At 57.8% G+C, this 12429-nt stretch overlaps 1 protein-coding gene across 4 annotated transcripts in view; it reads left to right on the top strand.

The window, feature by feature from the left end:
* Nucleotides 1-12429, top strand: part of TSPAN9 (tetraspanin 9) — a 182263-nt gene that overhangs the window by 41357 nt on the left and 128477 nt on the right. The window contains exon 1 of one of the 4 annotated variants that reach the window (XM_060024128.1): nucleotides 9333-9526. The exons of the other annotated variants lie outside the window; for them this stretch is intronic. The gene's annotated coding sequence lies outside the window, so the exon portion shown is untranslated. Of the gene's footprint in view, nucleotides 1-9332; nucleotides 9527-12429 lie in introns of those variants that run through there. 4 annotated transcript variants of the gene reach the window in all.

Consider the following 12429-nt stretch of genomic DNA (forward strand, 5'->3'; position numbering starts at 1 on the left):
TCCTGATTCCAGCCTCACTGATGTGTCACTTTACCCTTCGGCACGCAGCTTGTCCGCGCTGAAGTGGTGACAATGGGGTATCTGCCTCGTAGGGCCGTTAGGAAAGTTAAACGAGATAATCCATGTTGAGGGCTTAGCACCATCTCTGATGCGTTCTAAGCCCTTAAATGTTAGCTTAAGAAAACAGTATGATCTCAACACCCCTTTCAGAATTTGCCTCTTTCGTCTTCAGTTTCCTCGAGAGGTGGCTTTAGGCTGAGATGGATGGGTCCCCTGCTGTGGACCGGCATCCCAAAGGTTGGAGGGGGGGACCGTGCAGAACCAGGTAGAGCGGGAGCCCACTTTCTGCTGGTCCCTAACTGTCTCCCCACACCCGCCTCCTCCTCCACTCAGGTGGTCCCTGGTCGTCTTGGATACCTTCCCCTCAGCCTCTTTCCTGAGGGGCCGCTGGTCCTAGGGGTGGACTCGGACATGAGGGGAGGCCTTGGGCACCACACCAACTCTTGGGCTCCTGCAGGCTGTGCTGCGGTGGTGGCCGGAGGCTCACTTCCCCAGGCCGCCGAGGAGCACGTCAGCTGTGGGCCTGTGGCCCGCCTGGGAAGCCTGAGTCCTGCTGGGCACCCACGGGGGGTGCTGAGCGCTCGGCAGCCACGTGATTCAGCCTGTGTTCTCCTAAAGCTGATGGAGCTGGTGAAAACAGAAGTTCCTCTTTTTATTTTTCCTCTACTTAACAAAAATGTCTTAAATATTTACAGCCTCCTCTCACAATTTCTTCTTACATCAGCTTCTGGCTTCAGCTTTCTGGCCGTGGGGAGGCGGGGAGAAGGTTCTGGGCTCCTTGCTGATTTTCGACTCTGGAGGACTTCTGCTTGAAAGCAGAGGGCAGGAGCCGGCACGTGGCGTCCAAAGGCGGTCACCCCTCCGGTCAGGTGACGGGCCTCTCTGGCCCGGCTCTCAGGACTGGCCCGTGGCTCGGCGGCACCTGTGTGACCTTGAGCACGCTTCTTGACCCGAGCATCAGCTTTCTCATCAGTGAGACGAGATAATAAGAGCGTCTGCCTGCAGAGATGTGGGGCCTCAGTGAGATAATCTGCGTGAAACGCTTAGCGTAGCATCTGGCACACGTGCGGATGCTCTAAAAGAGTAAGTTACTGCTATTTTTTTTTTTTTTTTTGCGGTACGCGGGCCTCTCACTGTTGTGGCCTCTCCCGTTGCGGAGCACAGGCTCCCGACGCACAGGCTCAGCGGCCATGGCTCACGGGCCCAGCCGCTCTGCGGCATGTGGGATCCTCCCGGACCGGGACACAAACCCGTGTCCCCTGCATCGGCAGGCGGACTCTCAACCACTGCACCACCAGGGAAGCCCCAGTTACTGCTATTTTTATTGGCAAACTTTATTTTTGCTGTTCCCAGCCATTCGTTTCTCTCCACCTTTTCTTTTTGGGGCAGCCCCGATCCCCCCAAGATCCCTGCGTCCTTGAATTGTCCCCTTCTCTCCTCTGGCGGAGCCCACTCTGGGGAGCCCTGCCAGGGTTCAGGGGTGGAAGCTTCAAGGGCATCTGGGCCCGTCCCCGTCTGATACGTGTCCTGGCTGAGTGGTACCTTTGCTTTTCCTCACCTCCTCTGACCCAGAGCTCTCTCCCTGCTGACATAGTTCCCTCTGTCTTTGTAATTTTTTCCACTTTGGGGGGAAAAAGGAGCTCAATTGTGTGGAGTCCCCTGTGCCAGGAGCCGCCAGGCACATTCCTGGTTTCACTTCCTCGACCCAACAGGCTTGGAGCCTGGTGATGGTGTTATGCCAGTTTTCACAGGGCAGGAAACTGAGGCACAGCCAGGCTGAGTAAATGGCCAAAGGTCACACACGAGAAGGGGCCAGTGGTGCTTGATTAAGGCTGGACTCTGTGAAGCTACAGTACACTCTCTGCGTTGGTGGCCAGCAGCACAGGTGCCCCGCTCCCCACTCACTGTGAGGCTGGGGGCCTCAGTTTGTCCACCTGGAAATGGGGATGACAGTAACGTCGGGTGCTGGTGAAGCCGTGGGCCTGGTGTGTGGTGAATGTGCAGGGAATGTGAGCCCCTGTCGGAGGTGGACGTCCTGAGGGGCCTGACTCTGGGAACCCACAGAGCAAGCCTTATGACCACTTCTGCACGGGCCCTTGGGTATTTGATATCAGGTATCCTGTCCCTCCCAAAGTCCTCTCCATTTTTTAAACCTTTTTTAAAAAATTGCAGTAAAATACACACAACATAAAATTTGCCGTTTTAACCGTTTTGAAGTGTACAGTTCATTGGCGTTCAGGACATGCACATCATCGTGCACCCGTCACCCTTACCTAGTCCCTCGACTTTTTCGTTGCCCTCCAGTAGACACCCTGTACCCTTAGGCGTCACCGCCTGTCCCCCCAAAACCCAGCCCCTGGCAACCACTAATCTGATTTCTGTCTATGGATTTGCCCATTCTGGATGTTTTGTATAAATAAAATCATATAGTATATGGCCTTTTGTGTCTGGCTCATTTCAGTACTTAGCATAATATTTTCAAGGTTCCTCCACGTGGTAGCATGTATCAGTATTTCATTCCTTTTTACGGCTTAAATAATATTCCGTGGTATGGATATACCATATTTTGTTTATCCGTTCATCTGTTGATGGACATTTGGGTTGTTTCCACCTTCTGACTGTTGTGAATAGAGCTGCTATGAACGTACATGCACAGTTTTTGTTTGGACACCTGCTTTCCATTCCTTTGGGTATATACCTAGGAGTGGAATTGCTGGATCATCTGGTAATTCTATGTTTAACATTTTGAGGAACTGCCAAACTCTATTCCATAGAGGCTGCACCGTTTTATATCCCCACCAGCAATGTATGAGGGCTCCAATTTCTCCACATCCTTGCCAACACCTGTTATTTTACATTAAAAAAAAAAAATTCTGACCGTCCTAGTGGATGCGAGGCGGTAGTTCGTTGCGCTTTCGATTTGCATTTTCCTGATGACAAGTGACATCGAACTTTCTCCTTTGGTTTTAACCGTCCCACTTTCTCTTGACCCAGTTCTCAGGTCTTCCACCATTCTATTCATGGTTTTCGAAACGTGGCCTCATTTGTCTAGGCCCTGTTCAAAATGCTTAGATCCCAGGGCGGGCCTCCAGCTGGGCTGGGACGCACCTGGTGTGGTGAGCCCACTTCACTCTTTCCAGATCCGCTGCTTTCTCTCCCCGGTGTCCTCTGGACGGCGCCATCCTTTGCTCTGGCTCCTGGGGCTCCTCAGATTCCGACCCTTTCCTCCCAGGCGGTCACAGCTGTTTCAGCCTTGTGCTTCCCACTCCTGGCCCGCCGGCTCTCTCTTCCCGCCTGGTCAGGGTGAGGACAGGCGGGCCCAGAAATGATCCGTCTCACCTGCGGGCAGCGACTAATCACCTCCAGCCTCAGTGTCCCCGTCTCGTCCGCAGGACTATTCTAAGAGCCTCGTCAGAGAGCCTTGCTTCCTCAAGTCCGGTAACCTCGCTCCCTCCAAGTGTGACTTGAAGGCGCCGTTTTGCGTCTCCGGGGTGGGTTTACGGTTTCAGGCCTATTTCTGACCGAGGAATCAAAGACTGCTCCTCAGGGATGGAATTTCAGGCATGAATGAGCAGATGGATAGGGTATTTTGGGGGGCAGAGAGTTCGTCTCTCTGTGCTCCAGAAACCACTCCAGCATCTGCCTCTGAGTGAGAGACCCCACCCATCCTGGAAAAAGACTGGGCTCATTTCCTGCTCCCGGGCCCCGGCTGGTGAGACCCGGCCTGCCTCGCCGGGCACTTTTCTCGCAAGGGCAGGGTGTGGTCGTATGCAATGGATCTGTCCGCGTACGGTGTTTACTTTAAAATGATGACTCGATTATTATATGAAAATTAGGTTGCTGCAGAAAATAAAATAACATCGAAGTAATAGAGTAAATGTGAGAGACCCCGCCTCCATACCCCTCCCCTCCCCCAGTGCCCTTAAAGGGGGAAACTGCAGGTAAAACTTGCTATGGGTTCTGGATCCTTCCAGGCCTTTCATCCCGGTGCATTCATTTTTCTCATCTAAGGGCAGCTCCAAAATAAATAACACCATTAGGCTGAGTGTATCAAGCAAAATGGGTTCGGATGTTCTCTAGAATGATGCTTCTTTTTTTTTTTTTTTTTTGCGGTACACGGGCCTCTCACTGCTGTGGCCTCTCCCGTTGCGGAGCACAGGCTCCGGACGCACAGGCTCAGAGGCCGTGGCTCACGGGCCCAGCCGCTCCGCGGCATGTGGGATCTTCCCGGACCGGGGCACAAACCCGTGTCCCCTGCATCGGCAGGCGGACTCTCAAGCACTGCGCCACCAGGGAGGCCCCTAGAATGATGCTTCTTAAGAGGTGGACAGCAGGTGGAGTTTTCCTCCCCAGGTGGGACTTGAATGCGGATAAGAGGGAAGGAAAACCTTGCGTGAGGAGGTGGAGGATGTTGGGAGGCAGACGCCCTGAAAACAGATGGACCGAGGGCAGGACAGGGGCCTGCCACATATGTCGGCCACTGGTGCACAGAGTCAGAGCTAGACAGCTGCCTGGGGCCCGTCCTGGCTCCACACTTACTGCCTGTGTCCCTTTGGGCGAGTGTAGGTTACCGAAGCTCCTTGAGCCCCAGTTTCACCAATTATAAAACAGTCAACTCCTAGCTTGTAGTGAGGGGTGAGTCCTGCAACGGGGCCTGCGTAAGGTGCGGTGGAGGGTTTGGCTGTCGGTCCCTGCTGTGTGTCAGGCTCGGGGACCACTTTCCTTCCTCCGCTTTGCCTGTGTCAGCTCAGCGTCGGCCCTTGACCTCCCTCCTCGGCCTTTCTGCCTGTGGCCAGAGCAGAGCTAAGCAGGTCGCAGAGCTAAAAATAGTGATCCCAGCACCAGTGCTTGGGCGGCGGTCACGTATGAATGAATGGGTGACAGGCTGAGGCTTCCCCCTCTCAGGGTGAGGGTCTCGTGGGAACAGTCACACAGTTAGCTGTTACTGGTCATTGACACATTAGTGTGAATTAGTGTCATAGAGTTTTTTGACCTGAAAGGGACCCAAGAACTGATCCTTCATGATACAGATGGGGAAGGAAGAAGCTTGCCAGGAGCGTCCTGCAGCCAGTTAGGGGCCAGTTGAGGCTGGAGCCCAGGTCTCCTGATTCTGTCTGGTGCTCTGCCCATCCGACGGGAACACCCAGCCCAGTATGTGGGAGGGCCTGCCCGCCTCTGTTCAGGGTTGCTGCTTCGTGGTGGAGGGTCCCCTGTGGCAGGAGGCTCATGGACAGGCCAGCAGACAGATGGGCCTTTTGGAGGGTTGGAGGGAGATCTAGGGATAGTGGCCCTGGGGCTTGGCCTCCAGGTTTGGGGCCCTGCGTCTTCCAAGAGGGAAGGCGAGAAGCATTTGGGGCTCTGAGATGTGGTTTGGCCATGCAGCTCTGTAGATGCGACCAGTAGCTGGATGAGTGAACCCTAGTCCTTCCCCAGTCCTTTCTGCTAGGTTCTGCCTCACATAGCTGGTCGCTCACTCTGGTCCAGGCAGGCAAGGCTGACCACTGGTCACCGAGGCCTGCTGGAGGCCTTCTGGCTCATTGCCTGCTCTTATTTGTATCGGCCACTAGATGGCAGCAGGAAACTTGTCAATTTCTCTTCCGCGTGGATTTTAGATCAAGCCCTTTGCTCTGGGCTGGATCAGCGTCGCTTCTTGGATGGCACAGGGACTCTCAAATTCCAGGTCTCACTGGTTCCGGGATGGGTGTGAGGAAAGGCTGGGATGAAGCCTAGCGTCCGACTCTCCCGCAACGTCCTTGAGAAGTGACTGTATCAGCTTGGACAGTCCTGTGCTTGGAGGAGGCTTTTCAGGAGCCCTCAGTGTGGCCCAGACTCTTTCAGCACTGCTCCTGCTACTGAGAAGGTCTTACCCTATGTCCCAGGCTGAGGGTTCGTGCCTTAGAGGGACCAGAAACTGAGACCCAGTGTCCCTGAGGACGTCCACCTGCTCCTGGCGGGGTTCCCAGCGTGGCACCTGTGCTCATATGAATGGATGCGGTGGTGGTGATGGTGGGGACACAGCACAGGCCAGGACATGTGCCACATGAACAGTGGTCCATACAAAGCGCTCCTGGAGCGGGGATTGCTCCCCTTCTCCCGGCCAGAACCCTTTCCTCACAGGCGGCTGGCAGCGTGCGGGCGTTTGGGCCAGACCGTGACTCCGAGGCTGGCTCTGGTGTGAGTCACACGCCACTGATGGTGGCCGTTCACCTTGCACATCGCTCAACAGTACGCCCTGCAGTTTACGGGTTCTTCTTCTCTCCCATGGCCCCCCTCGGTCTTCCCAGTGACCCTGTGTTGGGGACGGCCCCCTTTCACAGGCGAGAGGCTGAGGCCCAGAGAAAGGAAAGGTGTGTCCCACACTTCAGGGGCAGGATACTGGCCCCGCACAGTAGCTTCCAAGGCCGGGGGCTTTTTCTGTTTCTGCCCACACCGTGTTGCCTCTCTCTTGGGAGTGAAGCAGTTTGTATGCTGGTGGTGGGGGGAGGTGGGTGGGGTTGGGAGAAGCACTCGCTCCGTCCGGGATCAGGGTGACTGTTAGAACCCCTGTGCTGTAACTTTACAGTACCAGCCGGCACCCCTCTGAGAGGGAAGGGTGTGCAGGTGCCTTGGCAGCCCAGCCTCTAAAGGAACAGGGACCGGAGAAGGGAGAGGGCAGATGAGATGGGACGGTGGCTGCCTGGCCGCTGTGCCCTGCCCCCTCCTCCCAGCATCCCCCCATCGTGTACCCCGAGCAGGGGGCGGGGTGGAGGGCAGGCTGGCCTGGGACGCTGCCCCAACTCCCACTTTGCACTGTGGAGCTGCCGGAACCTCAACTGGCCGTCGTGCCATGAAGGCCTGGGCCAGGTGGGGGTGTTCTTGCGCTGGAATCGGCTTCCGGTTGGCCTTGCGAGCTCTCGGCATTGCTCTGAGCTCATCTGAAGCCGGGGGCCTTGCTGGGACCCCCTTTCCAGTCGGACCCTCTCTGGTGCAGCGCCTGCCGAGCTCGGGGCCGCAGTGGGGGCCGCTCCTGGGCTCCTCGTCTTTTCCCGTCTCCAGGTTGGGTCTTCTCGCCATCCTGGTCCTCAGCCTCTCCGGGTGCGGGTGTGGGTGCAGGGCCCGTTACGGCCAGGTTGACTTTGTCAGAACGGCAGCAGCTGAGTGATGGGCGCGGATGGGGAGATAGGCCCCTGCCCCGGGCTGCCAGGGGCCCCACCGCTCCTCCCGGGAGGACCTGAGGCGCTGTCCCGACTGTCCCTCTCTCCAGAGCTCTGCCTCCTCCCTCCTACCTGGCTTCACACCCAGCGGGTTCTGCCAGGAGACACAGCTCCCTTGATGCCTGGATTTGGGCCCCGAGGGAGCACTGCCCCCCCCGATTGCCAGACCAGAGGCTTCTGCTTCCCAGCCAGACGCCCGCCGAGGACCGTGTCTTGGGCTCCAGCATCCTGCTCGGCATGACCTCTCCGGGCCCCCGGCGCCAGCTGCAGCCTCCCTGTTGTGCTCCTGGCAGCGGCTTGCTGGGGTGGGTGGCGCTCGCCTCTCCACATTATGTCAGCTTCCCGCCAAGTACCCCTGGGGTCTGCTAAGGGAGGGCCTTGTATTAATTTTTTCCAGGGGAAGTAATTCCACCCCCTGTCACACGGATTTCTGCGTTCAGTTCTCTAGGGGGCTTGATTTGCCCCTTGCTTCCCATCCCACCCCCTTGATGCTCTAGAGACAGGGCCGACTGGTTTCCTTGAACTGGGGCCCAGAGGAAGGCAGTGCTGGGAGTGGGGAGAGCGTGCAGCTCGGCGTCAGGTGTCTGGGGCCTGGCTTACCCCACTGCTGTGTGACGTGGGTTCGGCCCTCCCCCTCTCTGGGTACACCTGCCATCTGCAGCGGTGCGGGGGGCAGTGCCCGCCCTTCCCCCTCTGGAGTGCAGACTCTGTCCTGAGCGCGCGGGCTCGACAGAGTGAATTTCCCGTGCTGCTGCCGCCCCGAGCCGCCCCTTCCACCTGGGGCGCGTGGGCTGGTGCGGCAGGAGCCTGGAGGCTGGCACCCCTGTCAGGGTCGAGGAAGACCAGGCCCTGCCCCGGGGCGGAGGTGCAGGGCCAAGAAGGGAAGGCAGCTTTGATCCGTGGCTGGTTCCCACTCGGCGCCTCCTGCAGTCTCGGGGCTTAGAGGCAGGAGCCAGTCTAGGGGTGGGTGGGCTGGAAGGCAGAGCCCGCGGCTTATAGCCTGCGCAGCGCTCCCGTGGGCCCCCCCTTGGGTGGGCCCCTCCTTGGGTTCGCCCCTCCTGGCTTCTCCTTCGGCTTTGCTCCGTCTGCCTCCTTCCCTTTGCTTTGCGTTGCCCTCGGCTGCTGGCCCCGGATCCACCAGCCCTGCAGGCCCTCAGCCCTCCCTGGGGCCTCTGCGCCCCTCCCCCATGCACACGTGCATTTGGGCCCCGCCCTCCCTGGGGCCCATCGCCTCCTGCTGCCCCTTGGCATCTGCTCGGGTTTCAGCTCCACGAGTCCCTTTCCTGGGGGCTCAGGGCAGAGGAGGCTCGTCTGGTCCTTCCCTCCCTACGCTGGCAGTGGAGAGACTCTTGGGCCGTGTTGTTGTCCGGGATCCTTCCATCCAAGTCTTGGTTTCTGGCAGGTGTCTGGGCAGGAACCAGTTGTCATTAGATTTCCCTTCTCTGTTCACACCTTCCCTTCTCTGCTCAGCCATCCTGCTGAGGAGGGGCTTCCTCCCCAGGGGCCTGGCTTTGGTAGTGGGACAACCTGGGGACAGTGGACTCTCTCTGGCCTGCCCCCCTTGACATCCTCGACAGAGTCTGCAGCCTCGGGGGCCCTGGCACAGTCCCGGGTGGATTTGCTCTCCATCTGCAGGGGGTGAACCTCCAGCCTCGCCGCCGACCCCCCGGGGCTCAGACCGTTCTGCCCACATCCCCCAGAAGCAAGGGGACAGTAGCTTCCAGCTGGTCCCATGGGCATCTGCACCACCTGCCCCTCTTGGTTATCCGTACCTGGGGAGGTGACTTGTTGGGCCATGGAAGGGCGTCTCAGGGCAGTCACTGGACAGTCTAAGAGGGTTTAGGCTAGTGCTACTTAAAGTGTGGCCCGTGGGCCAGCGCTCATGATGACGAGGCGGGTACGGAAATGGAAAGTCAGCATTTAGCAATGTTCGCAGTGATTTGACTGGCCGTGACGCCTCAGGGTAGTGTGGTGTTTCCTAGGGAAGCGCGAGGTGAGTCTTGGATTCTCGTGGCTGGAAGCATGCAAACTCTTTGGGACTTTTCGTTGAAGCTGAAGGACTTGTCTCTTTGAACAGGGTGTCGGCCAGTTGGGACGCTGCTCGAATCTCCAGGCAGTTCCCCCGGGGTGAAAGGCAGAATCGTCCCCCAGAGCAGCACCACCCGTGGGCCCAGGATGGACTGGAAGTCAAAGGCCTGGCACTTGTCACCACCAAAGAGTCCCGAGAAGGAAACTTCGGGGGTTTCTTGGGAGAAGCTACAGAATTAGACTTGGTATGGGAAGTTGAGAAAAGTTTGGGGTTTGATGATGACGACTCAAGGGAAGTTCAGGATTTCTGGGGGGAATTTGAACGCGGAAGGTTGTAGGCATGGGAAGTTAGCGGGTAGTGTGGGGTTTGCACTGGGAGGATGTGGGGATAGTTTCGGGTCGGGGTGGGTGAGAGGGAGGATGACCGCCTTGAGGTTTCATGGGTGACGACACAAGAAAATACTGGTTCCTGGAAAGGACAGAGAGAGCAATGGGTTTAGTCATGTGGGCCTGTGGAAGTTTGGAGGTGCTTCGTGGAACAGCGGAAGAGAAATTTGGGGTTTTATTCAGGAGACAAGAAGGAAATTTGGACGTGTGTTGGTAAGGACTGAGGGAGTTTCAGGCTGGAGAAGGCCAAAGGGAAGCGCTGGGGAGAGGGCCCTGGGGGTGTCGGGCTTCATAGGAGAGGCCGGGGGGTTTGGGATGCTGTGCGGGAGGCCGAGGGGGGCCATGCGACTCCGTTGATGGGGACCAAGGGGTCCTGGGTTCCTTGCCAAAGGCGACATCTGGGTTTTGTGTTACACAGGATGGCCCAGGCTTCCCCAGGCTCCGGCAGCTCACAAGTATCCTGTGTCATGAGAAAGTTTTGAAACTCTTTCGACGTGTCCCCTGAAAACTTGCTCCTTGGCGCCAAAAGCTTCCCTGGCCCAGCCTCTCCAGCTCTCTCAGCGCAAAGGCAGCCGTGCCCATGCCGAGGGGGCTCACAGGGGGGCTTAGCTCAGAGCACCCGCCCTGGCCCTTTTCAAATGGCTTTCCCAGCCCACCGGGCCCTCCACCACGGCGGTGAGGATGCCCTGCCTGCCCGGGGAGCATGCTGTGCCTGTTCTGGTGTCTGTGCCAGTCTCCCCTTCTCCTGCCCCGTCTCGACTCCTTGGGGTCCCACACATCTTTCAGGGTCCAACAGGAGCCCTGCTTCTTCGAGGAAGCCTTTGTGACCTCGCCCTCCCCAGGTGCCCGTGGCGTGTCCTCCGGTCCCCTCTCCTGCCCTTGGCCTGCCCGGCAGATGTTCTGACCTGACTTTCCCGTGTGTGCGTGTTTTAGGTGCTTGGGAGACACAGGCCCCCGGTCTGAAGGTGTCTCTCTGAGTTGGGGGCCCACCCCTCACACGCCCCTCTTCCTCTCCAGCCTGGCCCAGGCCTGCTCTGCGGACCTTACGGGGCAGCTCTCGGAGGGACAGCCCTGCACGCGAACAAGTCACCTGCGCAGCAGCTCGGACCCAGGGGCCCCGCCCCTGCTGCTCCGCGGGGCTTCTGACAGTCAGCCCCTTGGGGGACTCATGGCCTCTCTCCTTGGGACCAGCGGTTCCCCCCGTATTTCCCACCACGCCTGACGCCCACTTTCTCCATCTGGCCCTTGCTCTGGCCCTGGCCACGTGGCTGGCAGGTGAATAGCAAGATGCGGTGTCAGAGGTCATGCTGAGTGCTTAACGCGGGTGGCTGCTTCCAGGATCCCGTCATAGACGTGCTTCGCGGATGAGGGCGTGCCCGACGGCACACGCATCCTGGAGGCTGAGGGCTGGTGACCGCTCCGCCCCCTGCCCCTGGGTTGACACTGCTCCGCCGCGTGCCCTTCTCGGGAGCCTGCCACCTGCTGCTCTGTCCCTTGCCCACCCTTTCATGGAGCATCCCACCCACCCTCCTGCCCACACCGTCCTCTCCTCTTAACAGCTGAGTTTCCCTTCTTCTCTGACGGGGGTCCCGACCCCCCGTTTCTTGGAAGCCAGGTGGGGTTCAGATTGGGCTCCTCTGGGTGGGCTGGCCCCCTCCCCCACTCCTCTCTTCCCCCCTTCCCTGGGCAGGGCTGAGTGGGTCCCCAGGCTGGTCCCTGCCTAGGAGAGGGCTGCAGGGTGAGAGGTGATATATACGTGTAAGGCGATGATTATTTGTTTGACAGGGACAGCTGCCTGCAGTAAAGAATGTAATCTGGTAATCCTTTTGTGTGAATCAGACCCCATGCTCAGCACGGTGCCTCAAACAGCAGGAGCCTGTTTCCCCTCCCTCCCCCTCCCTCCCCCCCCCACCCCTGCACACTTGCTGGCACTCCTGCACCCGTGGTGTGCCCTACGCACACACCAACACCCTTTTTCTTTTGGTTTTTTTGGGTTATTGTAAACATCTTATGTAACCATAGTGTACTGTGGAAGCCGAGAAATTCAGATTGGTATGGTGTTATTAACTCAGCTGCAGGCTTTCTTTGGATTTTCCCACTAGCGTCCTTTTTCTGTTCCAAGCCCCCACCTTGCATTTAGTTGTCCTGTCTCTTTAGGCTCCTCCAACCTGTGAAGATTACCTGGTTTTTCTTTGCCTTTTGTGGCCTTGACGGTGCTGAGGAGGACAAATCAGTCACTTTGTAGGATGCCAGCATTTCTTTGTGATTGGGGTGAAGTTATGCATTTTTGGCAAGGATGCCACAGATATGGTGCTGCGTCCTCGGCGCTTGTGTCACGGGGTAAATGGCATCAGTATGTCAGCCTCAGTGCTTGGAGAAGGTGATGCTGGCCGGGTATCTCCTCTATGAAGTTACTCTTTTTCTCTTGGTAATGAATAGATGTCTTGGGGGGGGGGTACTCTGAGACTGTACAAATATCCTGTTTTCCTTCAAACTTTTTTTTCTTTTTAAAATAAATTTATTTATTTTTTCGGCTGCGTTGGGTCTTCGCTGCTGTGCGCGGGCTTTCTTTAGTTGCGGTGAGCGGGGGCTACTCTTTGTTGCGGTGTACGCGGTGGCTTCTCTTTGTTGCAGAGCACAGGCTCTAGGCGTGCAGGCTGCAGTAGTTGTGGCTCGCGGGCTCAAGAGCGCAGGCTCAGTAGTTGTGGCGCACGGGCTTAGCGGCTCCGCGGCATGTGGGATCTTCCTGGACCAGGGCTCG

The sequence above is a fragment of the Delphinus delphis genome, chromosome 11 (assembly GCF_949987515.2).
Source record: "Delphinus delphis chromosome 11, mDelDel1.2, whole genome shotgun sequence".
NCBI classification, from domain to species: Eukaryota; Metazoa; Chordata; class Mammalia; order Artiodactyla; family Delphinidae; genus Delphinus; species Delphinus delphis.